The 15,145-nt window shown below is 42.1% G+C and overlaps 1 protein-coding gene across 2 annotated transcripts in view; it reads left to right on the top strand.

The window, feature by feature from the left end:
* The window catches only part of WWC2 (WW and C2 domain containing 2), a 166,614-nt gene that overhangs the window by 673 nt on the left and 150,796 nt on the right, over nt 1-15,145 (top strand). The gene's annotated exons all lie outside the window — the stretch shown is intronic.

Below are 15,145 nucleotides of genomic sequence, written 5' to 3'. Positions count from 1 at the left end.
GGGGCCGGTTGCAGCCGCCCCTTCCAGGGCCCTCTTGGCCACCCGCTCTGCGGCGGCCCCGGGACCTTTAGACACTCTGGGCGCAGAGGGAAGGGTGGAATTGACGCCCTGGGCGGTCACAGTGTCCAGTTCACGGACCCACAGGGGCCCCCTGAGCCCTGCTCCGAGCTCGCCTCCGCCTGAAGTTGGCCAGCAAGAGGCTGGAGGGTCCATTCGGCCTGGGAGGCGGGGCCCGGCCCTGGGCCTCCCGGAGGAGGAGGCCTAAGTGCCAGGCGGGGCCAGCCAGCCGTCCAGGCCACCTGTGGCATCTCTCTGGCCGTCCTTGGCTCCCAGCCTTGCCTGCACGTTCTTGACGGGGTGCGCCATGGTCGGGCCAGAGGCCCTGGGCCTGAGGGGGCCCCGGGCACCCTTCCTTGCTGAGCCCTGGTGGTGGGTGTAACTGAGTTTGCCCCCCAGAGTTTAGAGACGCTTGTTTGGGGGTTTACTGCTTAGTGTTTATCTTCACCTGAAAACTTGAACTGACTCTCAGATCTTGAAAAGGCAGATGCTGTGTTGAAGTAAGAAGTGGTGAAATGAACAGTGGAACCGAACCTTGGTTATTGAGGAACGCTGACTTGAGCTTAGCGTGGTTTCTTGTAGTTTTCAACACACTTTTTATTCCTGCTCAGAAGTGAAGAGGAGAAACATAACAATATCATCATCTAAGAAGTTCAGGGACTGAAGTTTAGCTGAATGTTCACAAATGTTGTTTCTCTTTTCCATTTTTCTCTTTACCCTGAAAAGGAAAATTTCTTATAGTTAGAATTATTGGAAGAATAAGAGGAGATATTCCTAATTGTAAATTTGTAAACTATTAAGGAGGTATTCCTATTTATAAATTTAAATAATATACCATTAGGGATAATTCCAAATTTTGGATGTTTATCATTTCTGAAATTTCTTTCCACCTTTTTATGGAATGGGGCCTTAGGGGTTTATAACCTTTTTAGGTGCTTCTCCTATTAAACATTCCCCCTTTTCTCAATTTGAAGCTGAAATAGTTTCATACTTTATGTTCTCAGTTACTTTTATCTCAAGAATATTGTTTTTGAATGCTACTAAAGAGCATTTATAAGAAAGTCACAAGTGACATTATAAATTTATGGAACAATCCTTGTTAAATTATCCATGAAGGTATCGGTTTAGGTTTCCCTCTTGAAATGAGAAAAGGCACCTGTGCTGAGGTCCCGTCTTGCTCTAGCCTGGCTGCGTGTTGCTGACCTGATGAAAGTTATGACAAGCATCACGCCTTCACAGTCTCTCCAGATGTATTAGTTGTTGTCATAAACTTCACGCTCCAAGCCAGTTATTGCACTTTGAAACTACTTAACAGATAGTAAATTTCAATGATGATGGTGTGCACCCAACAGTGGCTTTTAAGGCACCTGTATAAATATTTGACTTTTACAGTTGTATGGTAATTCTTTCTGCTTTCTGATACTTGGAGTTTCAGGTTATTGAAACTGCAATGCATTCTTGAAATATTTAGGCATTTTAGATTCTCTTTTACTTCAGTTTACATGTTTTGTTAATATCATCTCATTTGCATTTACTAGCAAGGATTACCAGACTGTGTAACGCCTGGGTAAAGCAAATAGAAAGTGAAATAAACTTATATGGCTTGGCTTATCTTTACCACTACTTCTTAAGAAAGTTAAGCATGTCTTTTATTTAAAATTGTTAATGGATTAACAATTATCATGAACTCTGTTTCTAAGAAACTGGGTAACCAGTTCATTTGATGGGGACAAACAGTTTTGACTAAGGTGATTTGTTATTATTCCAGTTTGCCTTGAAGCTGTTGGATCTTTAAGTATTTATAAATTTGACCGGTTATACATATTTCTGGATCTCAGTATTAGAGCTTTAAAGGACATTCTGTGAGATGAGTCAACATTGACATAGTTTAAATTTGGTGTGTTTTATTTTAGGGCAGTGCAGTGTCTATAAGTCTTGCTAACTAGTGTAAGAGATGGTGGAAGAGGATATTTGGAGGAACTATTACCTCTAGGCAATTTTGTTACACACTTACCAAACATACGGGCAGAGAGGTGTTGCACAGGCCAATTGGAATGTGCCCCTTCTTTTACAGGATCAAATTACAAATCCTGAAAAAAAAGTGACTTGATAAACTGTGGGTCTGCAGTACTTTTGAACTTTTAAATCCATTTCATTAAGATGGGCATGGTGATTTACCCAATCATATTTATGTTAAGAAAGATAATTTTGTGTTTTTCATGGTCTATCAGAATTTGTGAGGTATTTCTGATTGTATAGGCAATTATGCAGATGTCATGGGGGAAGGCCGGGAGATTTCACAAGAACATAATTTTATTCAATAAGTAGTGATTTTAGAATATTGAAGTATTATTTTAAAATGGTTTTAAGCTTTTGGATACATGATACAGACTCTGCTGCAATGTGATCAAAGCTTTCCTTTCTCCACCTTTATTAGCTGAGAAAGCTTAGATGAGTGTCTGAACCCCTCTAAAGCTCCATTTTCAACTCTAAAGTGAAGATCATACCACCAACCCCATGGAGATGTTTGGGGGCCCCTAACTAAGGCCTCACCAAAGAGTAGTAGCTGTAGTGTTGTCATTCCAATTTAGGAACTGACGGATAGTTCCGGTTACCCCTGAAGATAGTAGAGGTTCTGCACACATTTTCTCAGTGTTTTCTGTGTGACAGCCACCCTGCTAAGCTCTTTAACTGTGATCTCATTTTATTCTCCCAGAAGTCCTATGAGGTAGGTGCTGTTATTATCTTCCAGTTACAGATGGGGAAATGGAGTCGCAGGGAGACTGCCATTGTAGTTAAACGTGGAGCCAGGATTTGAAGCCAGATAGTCCGACTCTGGAGCCTGTGTCCTTTGTCATTCCTCTAGTCTTCCGGGACATCTGGGCATGCTCAGGGGTCTCTCGATGGAGGAGAACCTCTCTGCCCAGGGTTGACTTTTCAGGCTGATTGACCAGTCTTTTTTTTTAAATTTTTTACTTTTATGCAATTTTTTTTTCATTTTATACAATTTTCAAAGGTTACTTTCCATTTACAGTTATTACAAAATATTGGCTCTATTCCCCATGTTGTACAATACATCTTTTTTTTTTTGTTTTTTTTTTTGCAGTACATGGGCCTCTCACCGCTGTGGCCTCTCCCATTGCGGAGCACAGGCTCCGGACGCACAGGCTCAGCGGCCATGGCTCACGGGCCCAGCCGCTCCGCGGCATGTGGGATCTTCCCGGACCGGGGCACGAACCCGCATCCCCTGCATTGGCAGGCGGACTCTTAACCACTGCGCCACCAGGGAAGCCCTGTACAATACATCTTTGAGCCTGTCTTACACCCAGTAGTGTGTACCTCCCACTCCCCACCCCTGTGTTACCCCTGCCCCCCGCGACTGGTAACCACTAGTTTGTTCTCGGTATCTGCAAGTCTGCTTCTTTTATGTTATATTCACTAGTTTGTTGTATTTTTTAAATTCCACATAAAAGTGATATCATACAGTATTTGTCTTTCTCTGTCTGACTTATTTCACTTAGCATAATGCCCTCCAAGTCCATCCATGTTGCCACAAATGGCAAAATTTTTGTTCTTTTTTATTGCTGAGTAGTATTCCATTGTATATCACATACTGTATGCCACAGCTTCTTTATCTATTCATCTGTTGATGGATACTTAGGTGGTTTCCATTTGACCAGTCTTTCTTGGTCTTCAGAGGTTCCTGTCAACTAGGTAGGATGCTCTGATCCCTTAGCTGGCCACGTAGGATGAATGCCTTGGGAGTGTGGGTTGGGGACCCATCGAGCTGACCCCATTGAACCACGGTACTAGTCCACGTAGAACTTGGAAGTTCAGTGCACTCTTGAGCACATTAGAAGTTCAGTTTGGGGCTCTGTATCAACCTGCATAGATTACAGTTTTACTGTAACAGTCTTGACTTTGCCCTTCCTCTCCCCCCCGCCCCCGCTCAATTCTGGGGAAAGCTCCTGTCTGTGACTCCTTGGCAACCCTCCCCACCCCAGGTAGGCCAACTGTTATTTTGCAGTTCTGCTCCCTCACTCACCTCTTATTTTGCTCACCATGGGCACCCTTTGACTGCACCAAATGGTGTTTATGGTGGGCCATAGATCATGGCCAAATGGCCTGGTGCTTTAAAAAAAAAACTGTATTCAATGTGGGAGAAAAAGGTGGGATGATGGATTTATTTGCCTCTTGGAGGAGTAGGTGGCTAAGGTGGGCAGGGCTCAGAGACAGGATGAGTGGTTTTACAGACTCCCAGTGGAATTCTGTTTGCTTTCCGTCCTCAGATTGGACGTTACCCAGGGATACAATAACTTTGTCTAGCTGAACTTAAAAGAGGTACCACCACACAAAGTGACTTTACATTAAAAAGGGCTGATAGGCCATAATCTCTGGTTTATGACTTGGATCAGATGTTGAGCAACCTGTCCTTTCTAATTGAAGGGAAGAAATCCTGGGGGCTGGGGCTGGGGGACAGTGAGGAGGAAGACATGTCGGCTGGGTGTCACCAGTGTCTGAGTTAACTTTGGCTCTCCACACCCAGTTTGTGGCACCTGGTTAGGCTGTATGCAACTCTCTGCTGTCTTTCTTTCAAAGTCAAAGCAAGTAATTTTGCTAAACCTACTTACTGCTGGAGTGTGAATTCTTCAAAAGACCTAATTGCTTATTCCTGCTCTCTGTATCCTTTGTATCTGGTAGATGTTAAATGAATGTTGGTTAGGTCAGTTGATACAGAAAGTTTGTGAAGTTAATGAAAGAATACTACTAGTTGAGCTACTCTTGTTTCCAGTTTCTTGTTGTTGGGTTTTCATAGCTATAGCCATAACCACCAACAACCAGAGACAATTGATTTTCCAGTTAGATTAAAAATAATGAGAGAATTAAGCTGCCACATTTTGACTAACAGTATAAATATGTGAATTACTTATAAGAGCGGAGAACACAAAATCAGCCCCAGTAGTCTTAATCACAACCGCCCTTGTCATAGATTGCTGGGAGTCGTCCCTCTCCAGGCTCTGTCCAAGTCTGGGTGCCAAGTGGTTACTATGATTTCAGTGATTATGGTATTTGAAGCGTGGAGAGGTTCTTAAAAGAAGGTTTTTTTAAAAAATCACTATGGGAAGCCGTAATTTAAACTAAACTATGCTGTCTTCCAAAAATTCCCGACAGAATATTTCTTGTTTTCAACAGTTTGCTGTGATGTTAGCTGGAGCGAGCAGTGGTTGCCTAGTCCATGACTGAGGTTTCGTCCCTGACTTTACTAGTCCATAGTTTGCACCTTAATTTTGTTGGAACTCTCAGGACAATAATTGCAATGTCAAGAAAGACTATTATTTATAAATAATTTTTTCTTTTTAGCAGCAAATCACTAAGTTGTGAGCTACATAATCAGCCACTGTGACATGTGGCCTTCAAGCAAGCCAGGATTTCAGTTTCCTATGGGCAAGCCCTGGTGGGCTGGCAGAAGTGTAGAAGCCGCCCTGCAGCCTGACCAGGCCCTGTGCTGCGTGCCTCTGGGGCCTGGAGATGTTGCCTTGTGGATGGCACTTGCTCAGCTTCTAGGAGTAGTCGTCTGTAGGAGAATGATGCCACCACTCTAGAGGAGTGTGACCAGCCTCATTTTGCCAGTGGGAGTTACCGAAACGTAGGAAACAGTGTTAGCCCTAATGAAGTGTAACTTCCTTGCGATAGGGCCCTGGTCTTGTGTATGCTCCGGTCCTATGAACTTGACTGAAATTGGTTGAACTGATTTCTTGTTAGAATTTTGGACTAATTTATCTTTTTATTTTTTTTTTGCGGTACGCGGGCCTCTCACCGCTGTGGCCTCTCCCGTTGCGGAGCACAGGCTCCGGACGCACAGGCTCAGCGGCCATGGCTCACGGGCCCAGCCGCTCCGCGGCATGTGGGATCTTCCCAGACCCGGGGCGCGAACCCGTGTCCCCTGCATCGGCAGGCGGACTCTCAACCACTGCGCCACCAGGGAAGCCCTGGACTAATTTCTTCAGCCATTTCTTTTTTTTTTTTTTTTAATAAATTTATTTATTTTTTGTTTATTTATTTTAGGCTGCGTTGGGTCTTTGTTGCTGGGCGCAGGCTTTCTCTAGTTGCAGGGAGCGGGGGCTACTCTTCGTTGCGGTGTGCGGGCTTCTCATGGTGGTGGCTTCTCTTGTTGCAGAGCACGGGCTCTAGGCGCGTGGGCTTCAGTAGTTGTGGCACACGTGCTCAGTAGTTGTGGCTCACGGGCTCTAGAGCGCAGGCTCAGTAGTTGTGACGCACGGGCTTAGTTGCTCCGCGGCATGTGGGATCTTCCCGGACCAGGGCTCAAACCAATGCCAATCCCCTGCATTGGCAGGCGGATTCTTAACCACTGCGCCACCAGGGAAGCCCTCTTCATCCATTTCTGAAGCTCCTGTTACTGGAAAAAATCACCACAGAAGTATAACGAGTAGGAAAGGGATTTTAAAAGGCACAGTGTATATAAGCTGTGGGTTAAAAATGATTTCCCAAATATATAGCTTCAGAATGTTTTCAGTGGCTTTTTTCCCCATCACATAAAATTAGCCATCACATAAAATTAGCCATTTTAAAGTGTACAATACAGGTTTTTTTTGAGTATATTCACAGTGTTGTGCAACCATGATCATTATGTAATTCCTGAACATTTTTATTACCCCCAAAAGAAACCCTGTACCCATTAAGAGCTCACTCCCCATCCTTCCCCTACCCCTGCTGCCTTTGGCAACCCCTAATCTACTTTCTGTCTCTGTTTTTGTCTCTGTGTTTCTGCCTATACTGGACATTTCATATAAATGGAATAATACAGTATGTTTCCTTTTGTGTCTGGCTTAATGACATTTAGCATAATGTTTTCAGGGTTCATTCATGCTGTAGCATGTCCCAGTATTTCATTCCTTTTTATGACTTGAATAATAAGTTGTATGGCTATGCCACACTTTGCATATCCATTCATCGGCTGTTGGACATTTGTGTTTATTCTACTTTTTGGCTATTATGAATAATACTGCCATGAACATTTATGTATAATTTTTATATGAATATGTGTCTTCAGTTCTCTTGGATAAAATACCTAGAAGTGGAGTTGCTGGGTCATATGTTAATTCTATGTTTAACTTTTTGAGGAACTGCAAACTCTTCCACAGCGGCTGCACCATTTACATCCCCACCAGCAGTGTATGAGTGTATGAGTGTGTGTGTGTGAGTGTGTCAGTTTATGAGTGTGTGAATGTATGACTGTATGAGTGTATGAGTGTTCAAGCTTCTCCACACCCTCACCAACACTTGCTCTTTTCTTTTCTTTTCTTTTTTTAGCATTTCTGGTGGGATGAGCTAGTATCTTACTGTGGTTTTGATTTGCATTTCCTGCAGTGTTTTGATAGCCTCAGTATGACCCAAGTTTTCCTCCTTTATTCTAGCCTTTTAGCCTTTGCCACTCTACCCACCTTTTTTGTGTCTCCTAATAGGCAAAGGAAGAAGAGTTAGGGTGAATTAAAAGTAGAATCTACTGGCAAAGTCCATATTAATTTTTGTCTTCATTTCAAATATAATATATTTTAAGAGGCATAGATGTGAATCACATAGATAATGAATCATAATGTGTGCGTCTATGTATACAGCCAGCTTATTCAAGATCATTTGCTGTTTAAAAGCTTTAAACTAGTAATATATAGTAAGAATTAAAATCATTTATATTATTATTATTATTATTTTTGTTGTTGTTGTTGTTGTTTTTTGCGGTACGCGGGCCTCTCACTGCTGCGGCCTCTTCCGTTGCGGAGCACAGGCTCCGGACGCGCAGGCTCAGCGGCCATGGCTCACGGGCCCAGCCGCTCCGCGGCGTGTGGGATCCTCCCGGACCAGGGCACGAACCCGTATCCCCTGCATCGGCAGGCGGACTCTCCACCCCTGCGCCACCAGGGAAGCCCCATTATTATTATTTTTAAAGCAGTTGGAGGAAACCTAACAAACATAGCCTCAGCCAGGTGGTCAAGGTAAATGTCAACAGTGATAAGTCGTGTTGATGTACCATTGATATGATGTGATGACCACTTTTTCTTTGCGATCTTTCTCCCAAAAAGCTATCAAAACCCCCGTCTAATCGTGAGAAAAACACCCACTAAATCTCAGTAGAGGGCATTTCACAAACTGTCTGACTAGTATTCCTTAAAACTGAGGTGGCCATCAAAACCAAGGAATGTCTGAGAAACTGTCACAGCCAGGAGGAGCCTAAGGAGACAATAGGGTGTCCTGATGGGATCCTGGGACAGAAAAAGGACATTACGTAAAAGATAAGGAAATCTGCATCTTAGTTAATAACAATGTATCAATGTTGCTTCATTAATTTTAATAAATGTACCACTGCAATAGGGGAAACGGAGGGTGGGATGTATGGAAACTGTATTAACTGTTTGCTTTCTGTAAATCTAAAACTGTTCTGAAAAAATTAGTTTACTTTAAAAAAAATTACAGAAAAACACACAAAACAGTTGGAAGTGTTTTTCTTTAGTCAAAGTGGCCGTACTATATAGTTATGGTTTTTTGGTATACTTGAAAAGCAGGGGTGGGCTAACTGTGGCCCAAGGGCCAAATCCCAGCCTGCAGCCTTCTTTTTGTGTAGCCCTCCAGCTAAGAATGGGTCTTACATCATTAAAGGGTTGTAAAACAAACAAATAAAAACAAAGAAGAATATGTGTCCAAGATTGTATGTGACCCATAAAGCCTTAAATATTTACTCTCTGGCCCTTTCCAGAACCTCTGATGTAAAGTGAGATGATCAAGTCTTTGAAATATTTTATTCAAACATTTAAAAGAAATATTAGTCCTATATGATAAAATGGCATGTTGATCAGTGACCATTGATCATAGCTTTCACAAATAACTTGGACTCTAGGCACTGTTGTATAAAAATAAATCAGACATGGGTGCCGAATTGGAGGAGTTGCTTTGCTTCTCTTATTACTTTTCTTCTAATGACATGCAGCATGCTACTTAAAGTTTTCCAAACCCATTCTTCTCTGATGGAACTGGAATTATACATAGGGACAGGAGAGAAGCAGGCAAAAAACCCCACAAACTTTTGGAAGTACTGTAGTTGTTTGTTTACAGTTTACTCTTGGCAGTATAAATATAACAGTGATCTGTTTTGATCGTTGGAAACACTGACTTTCTTGGAATAGTATTTACTTGGGATAGTATAGGTACTTTCTTGATAGTATTTATAAAATCATACAGTTGGTGATGATTATCAAATAGAAAATAATTCCATGTACTATCTTTACAAAGCTGGTGCCTGTCACAGTTACAGGTGTCCCAAAGATGCCATGAGGGACTAAAACTGTTTAACACTGCGAATAGTTTTTCCTATACTATTAACCCTGATGTCAGTCAAGAAATCATGGTTCTGAGAAGACAGCAGTGAGTAGCGTTGAGAACGGAGCCCACTGGGAAGTAGACCAGGAGCAGAGTAACCGAGCTAAGCTCTGGGAGCTGTTGCTTTACTCCTGTAACATGGGAGGAGCTACAGTGGTCCCAGTAGAGAATTTGCACAGAGGTGTACATTTAACCTGCTTTGATCTCACTGGGGGTGGAGGCAGGAGATTTAGTTTTGAAGAAATGTGGACATTATTTTGACTTAATAGTGACTTTTAGCTAAATAAGTCTCCCTAGTATTATATTTCTGGAAAAATTAGTGTGTTGGGATTTAGCAGGTGGAGAGTGCCACTGGTTCCTCTCTGACTGTGCTGTTTTCTCTTGGGCTCAAACTTGAGTAGTGACAGTTCACGTTGTAGGAAAGGTTGACCTAAAGAGATTTGTGCTATAAATTCCTGATGAAGATTCTGACTTAGTGAGCGACCGTGGAATTACTTTACTGATACTGCTCCATTTTATGCAGGAGGGTAATTTTATTAAGTGGCGCTGATATTCAGTAAAGTTTAAAGCATGGTAGAAAATGTTTACTCTCAAAACTTTGAAGAGCACACAGTTTCATTTAGTACCAAACTCTACTTTGCAGTTTTCTTAGTGTTTTGGTTTTAAATAGAGATAACTTCAAATGCGAGTCTTTTTTTTTCTTTGAAATTATGACAATGAAGGAATGTGTGGAATCCGTATTGTACGTGGTATCCCTGGGTTGTCAGTTTTGCCAGCTTCTAGGTCCAGGTTTGCTAATTTTTGACTGGTCAGTAATACTCTCTACACTTTATTCTTTCCCTTTTTCCTGATTTTCAGGGTGTTTGAACTTGTTAGAAACAGATCATTAACTTACTCCCCTCATTGCCTCCCCTCCCCCTTTTCTGCTAAGTGACACAGCTAGTGACAGCTCTCAGAGGACAGCATGACTCTAAACCGGTATTTAACTTGGCTGAATGTGTAACATAACATTAATGCCCTGTTTTGCTATTGCAGCTCCAAAGGCTACAAAGCTAACTTGATTGTCTAATACCCCTTCAGTCCTTTTCCCCTCTAAAGGTATGCCTTTAGATTTTATGTGGATACATTCTTGAGAGATTTCCTGATGTCTCATATGTAAGGAGCGTCCGTGTGTCTGCATCAGTTATGTTCTCATAAATTGATTTCAAGTCAGTTGGGGGTGGAGACCTGCTTTGCGTGTGTACCGTTCCTTTGTGCCCCCTGCTTAGCCTGCCTGTCCCCCCGGGACACTTAGGAACAGTGCAGAGCCCATACTCATGGAAATGAAATGCAAGTTTTTGAAGGACCCTTGCCTTCTTCCAGCAGCTTCCACAATCTGTCCCCAGCGTACTTTTACTGACTTGGCCTCCTAGCCATCCACTCACTCATTCATTCATTCAGCCATTCATCAAACATTTATTGAAAACTCTATGTGCCAAGTACATGTATCTTAGGGACATAGCAATGAATAAATTCTGCAAGGTCTCTACTTTGGTGGATTTTATATTCTAGTTTGGGGGAGACAGATTATAGAGGCAGTACTGAATGTGTCTTGACGAAAATAACCAAGGTACAGAGAAAATGCTGTCAGTGGGAGCTACTTTGAGTGGAGTGGTCAGGCCTTTCTGAGGAGCTGACAATTTAGCTGAGCCATGAGGATAAGAAAGCACCATCCACGTGAAGATCTGGGGGAAGAGTCCAGGAAGAGGAACAGGTTAGGTTCCTAGCCCTGCTCTGTCTAGTAGTCAATATGATAGCTGCTAGGAGTATGTGGCTACTTAATCAAAATTAAATAAAGTTAAACATTTAGTTCCTCAGTCTCACTAGCCACATGTTAAGTGCTCAATAGCTACATGTGCAGATATAGAGCATTTCTGTCGATACAGGAAGTTCTGTCGGGCTGCACTGTCCCAAAGTGCTAGGGAGGTTGGTATGTTCAAGGAACTGAAAGGGAGCTGGTGTGGCTGCAGTGCAGAGATGAGGGTGGGGGAGTGGGAGGGCTTATGACAGGAGACAGAGAGGTCAAAAAGGCGTCTGATCATGTATGCCTTGTAGACCATCAACATTTTAAGGGCATCCGGGAGCCGTTGGAGAGTTCTCAGTTGAATGGAGGAATGATGGGGCGTGTGTGTGTGCGTATGTGTAAATATGTTTTTTCCCATTTTTTAAAAAAGAGACCATTGCTCTGCGGAGAAGGAATCATAGCAGCTATTGCAGTGATATAATATAAATGAGAAGCAATCAGATCTTGAACTGGAATGATGGCTTTGGCAATGGATTGGGGATATGTTTTTTAGGTGAAAGTGAAAGAACTTACTCATGCTTTAGATATGTGAGGCATAAGGAAAGGAGAGGGATGAAGGATTTACTGATTTACGGATGGGAAAAAGACCAAGGAAGGAATATGGTTGGTTGGTTTCCAGTTACATCAGCGATCCAGAGTTCTGTTGCAGATTTATAGGTCTGAGATGCCTGTTAAGACATGTACGTGGAGATATCTGATAGGCAGCTGGATATAGAGTCTGGAGTTTGGGAGACAGCTAAATTTGGGTATATACATAGATAGTATTTTTAAATTGTGGGATGGGATGAGACTCTAGGGAGAGAAGGAAAAGAAGAGGTCCCCGGACTGAGCCCTGAAGCATGCCAGTATTTTGGGGGGAGTGAAACCTTGTTCCAGCTAAGATGGTGTATTTGTTCTCACTGGAACATACCTTATACTTTCCACCACTGTGCTAAAGATGATGATAATGATGATGTATGCACCATTTGTTGAGCCTTCATATATGTCATTTCAGGCTCCATGACGGCAGGTCCTGTGTCTGTCTTGTTCACTGTTGTATTTCAGTGTTTAGTTCTGTGCAAGCTCTTAATAAATACTTACTGAGTAAATGAAACCTTTGACAGGAGCCATTAGCACCCCCATTTTAGGAAACTGAGCTTAATAGGTAAGGTGGCTTGTCTCAGGGCACAAAGCTGTTAAGCAGAGGTGGCAGGCCTCACCTATGTCTGTCTGACTTCAAAGCTGTGCTTTTCGCTGTGTGTGACCTCCAGGTACTACCCAGTAGAGCCCTTGGCCTTGGGTTTGGGGTTGGAGGTCACAGCTGCCCTTGAGGACTTAATTTCAACACTTGAAGCTTTCCTCGACAGTTCAGCCCCAGATCAGCTCTTCCAGATTCTTTAATAGAACTCTCTCTTTTCCATTGATTTAAATCCTAATGGGCAGTCTGTTGTCTGAGATGGCCTTGGTTTCACAAGTGTGTAAATTACAGACCTTGATTGGAATTCATTTTTACCTTGACCCTTGTAGTTGAGCTTAAGTCCTGAGGGGAAGAATCATCTTCTGTGCATTGCCTTGTTAGAGTTTGCTTTACACTACTTGGATTTGTATTCAGGCTCTGGCCTTGGTAAAAGGGAAGTGATAGAAACTTAGTGAGAGTGTGGTATATTTTTGTTTGATTTATTTACGCTGTGAAACTTACCTGGGAGAATATAAGCACTTCACTGAAATGGTGGTCATAAAGGAATCTTTAAACCTGTACATTCCTTATCCGTGTCACAGATGTGATATCTGAACAATATACTGTGTAACTGCTGCTATTTGGGAATCTGGTATTCTTACATTTCTACTTTTGACTTCGTTTGAGATCCAAGTTTGTGAATTTTAATTAAATGCTTAGATTATGCATGTGAAAAATCTTTTGTTCCTGTGTTGCTACGAGCAACAGTTGTTAAAGTTAATCTTCCTTTTTAAAGGAATTGTGGGCAAATAAATACATGAATTTGAACAGGTTAAAAAAGGTCATCATTTAATGTTGTGAATGTTCTGCCTATAAAATAGTTACTATGACCATAATGATCATGGTGAAGGGAAGAATGCGGTAGAAGTGAATAATCATCCGACACTTTGACAAAACATTCCTAAAATACTATTCAAATGAGGAAAGACTACAGGCTGCAGCCGAGTAGCCAAGCGTTGAGTCGTCCGACTGCATTTACTATTGTGGCCGAAAAGAAGCCGTGTGTAGTGGTTTGCATAGAAAACCCATGATTCATCTGAAATTTCCCAACTTTCTTTTTTTTAAAAGCTCTGTCTCTCATCCTCCCCTCACCACACTTTATCTCCTTCCTAAAGACTTCTTTTGTCCTGATGGTATTTGTTTCGTTGCTCTCCACCCTACTTCAGCCTAAATTTTCCTGACTCCTGGTGGCTGCTTGCTGTTTGACTCTGTTGTGTGATTTGCCGATTATACTCCTTTGTGCTGGTTAAACGAGCAGTGTTTACCTAAATTAGCAGCGGTAGTGAAGGCACAGGTTGGCCCATCTGAAGGGAAGTCTAGAGCTGGCCCGGCAGTGGAGGCTGCTGGATGGACTTCCCTGAGATCACTCTCCGGAAGGGCGCTAGGAATCGGGCTGGACTGCGGAAGTCAGCTCCCCAGTTAGAGGCAGGAGGGCTGGGAATGGGCCGGTTTAGGGATTTATAGTGACAATGTAATTGATTCTCCATTGGAGAATGCAGGACTCAGTGAAGAGACGCCCTTTGTCCTCATCCTGCATTCTCGCCTCTTCCCCAGCTCACTCTTGAGAACAAACCCTGAAGCACTAGCCCTTTACACAGTTTGCAGACACAAGACATAACTTTCTTCTTTAAGATTTCAGAAGAAACTGCGGCGCCTCTGCACCTTCAGGAGGGGATCAGGCACCTCCTCCCAGGCATCTCTATGTTGCCATCTGTGCCCTTTGTTTTTAAGATTTTTTTTTTTTGATGTGGACCATTTTTAAAGCCTTTATTGAATTTGTTACAATATTGCTTCTGTTTTATGTTTTGTTTTTTTGGCCGCAAGGCATGTGGGATCTTAGCTCCCCAACCAGGGATCGAACCCACACCCCCTGCATTGTAAGGTGAAGTCTTAACCACTGGACCGCCAGGTAAGTCCCCCGTGCACCTTTGCATGTTAAGAAACGGTGATTTCTTTTTTTGAAACAGAAGTTTTATTTTAATTTTGAAAATTTAAATTGGATTTTTATATTTTTAATATGTCAGTTTTAAAAGCACAGATATAATGTTAGGATGTTAATTCTAAAATATATTCTGGGATAAGAGTGAGAACTTAAATGACCGTGTAATATTTGAGATGGGTATTCACTTAACTCATTAAGGAAGGTTTTTATATGTAAATCATGGAAAACCATGCCTCTTGTATATGAGGCTCATTTCTTTTCCACTATTGTCAATTCTTGTTCAGAGTTCCATATTTAACCCAGAAATTCATATTCATTCAGAGTGGTAATTATATAGTTCTTAAGCAGTCCATTCAAGGAACTTGCATTTGTTTGTTGAAGCGTTTTAAAGAAAGTCACAACGGAAATAGAAGTCGCCTAAACCTCTGGTTTCATCACGATATCTGAAGTAATGTCCTAGTAATGGAGGTAAAGTTACCTTTGCAAGTATAGAAAGGACACTTTTAATACTTTAAAATTAAATCCTTCTAAGTTAGTTAATAATTTGGGGATTTTAAAAAAACCAGGAAAGCTGGCTTTCCTTTTCTGGTCTTGAAGAGTCCCATTTGTTGAAAAACTAGTTATTTTAGAATTTTCAAGGTCACAGGGTCAGCTGCCTGAAGGGTTGTGTGTATGTACGTATATATATAAATTTTAT

Source organism: Delphinus delphis, chromosome 21, assembly GCF_949987515.2.
Source record: "Delphinus delphis chromosome 21, mDelDel1.2, whole genome shotgun sequence".
NCBI classification, from domain to species: Eukaryota; Metazoa; Chordata; class Mammalia; order Artiodactyla; family Delphinidae; genus Delphinus; species Delphinus delphis.
This window is presented reverse-complemented; position numbering and strand designations above follow the sequence as displayed.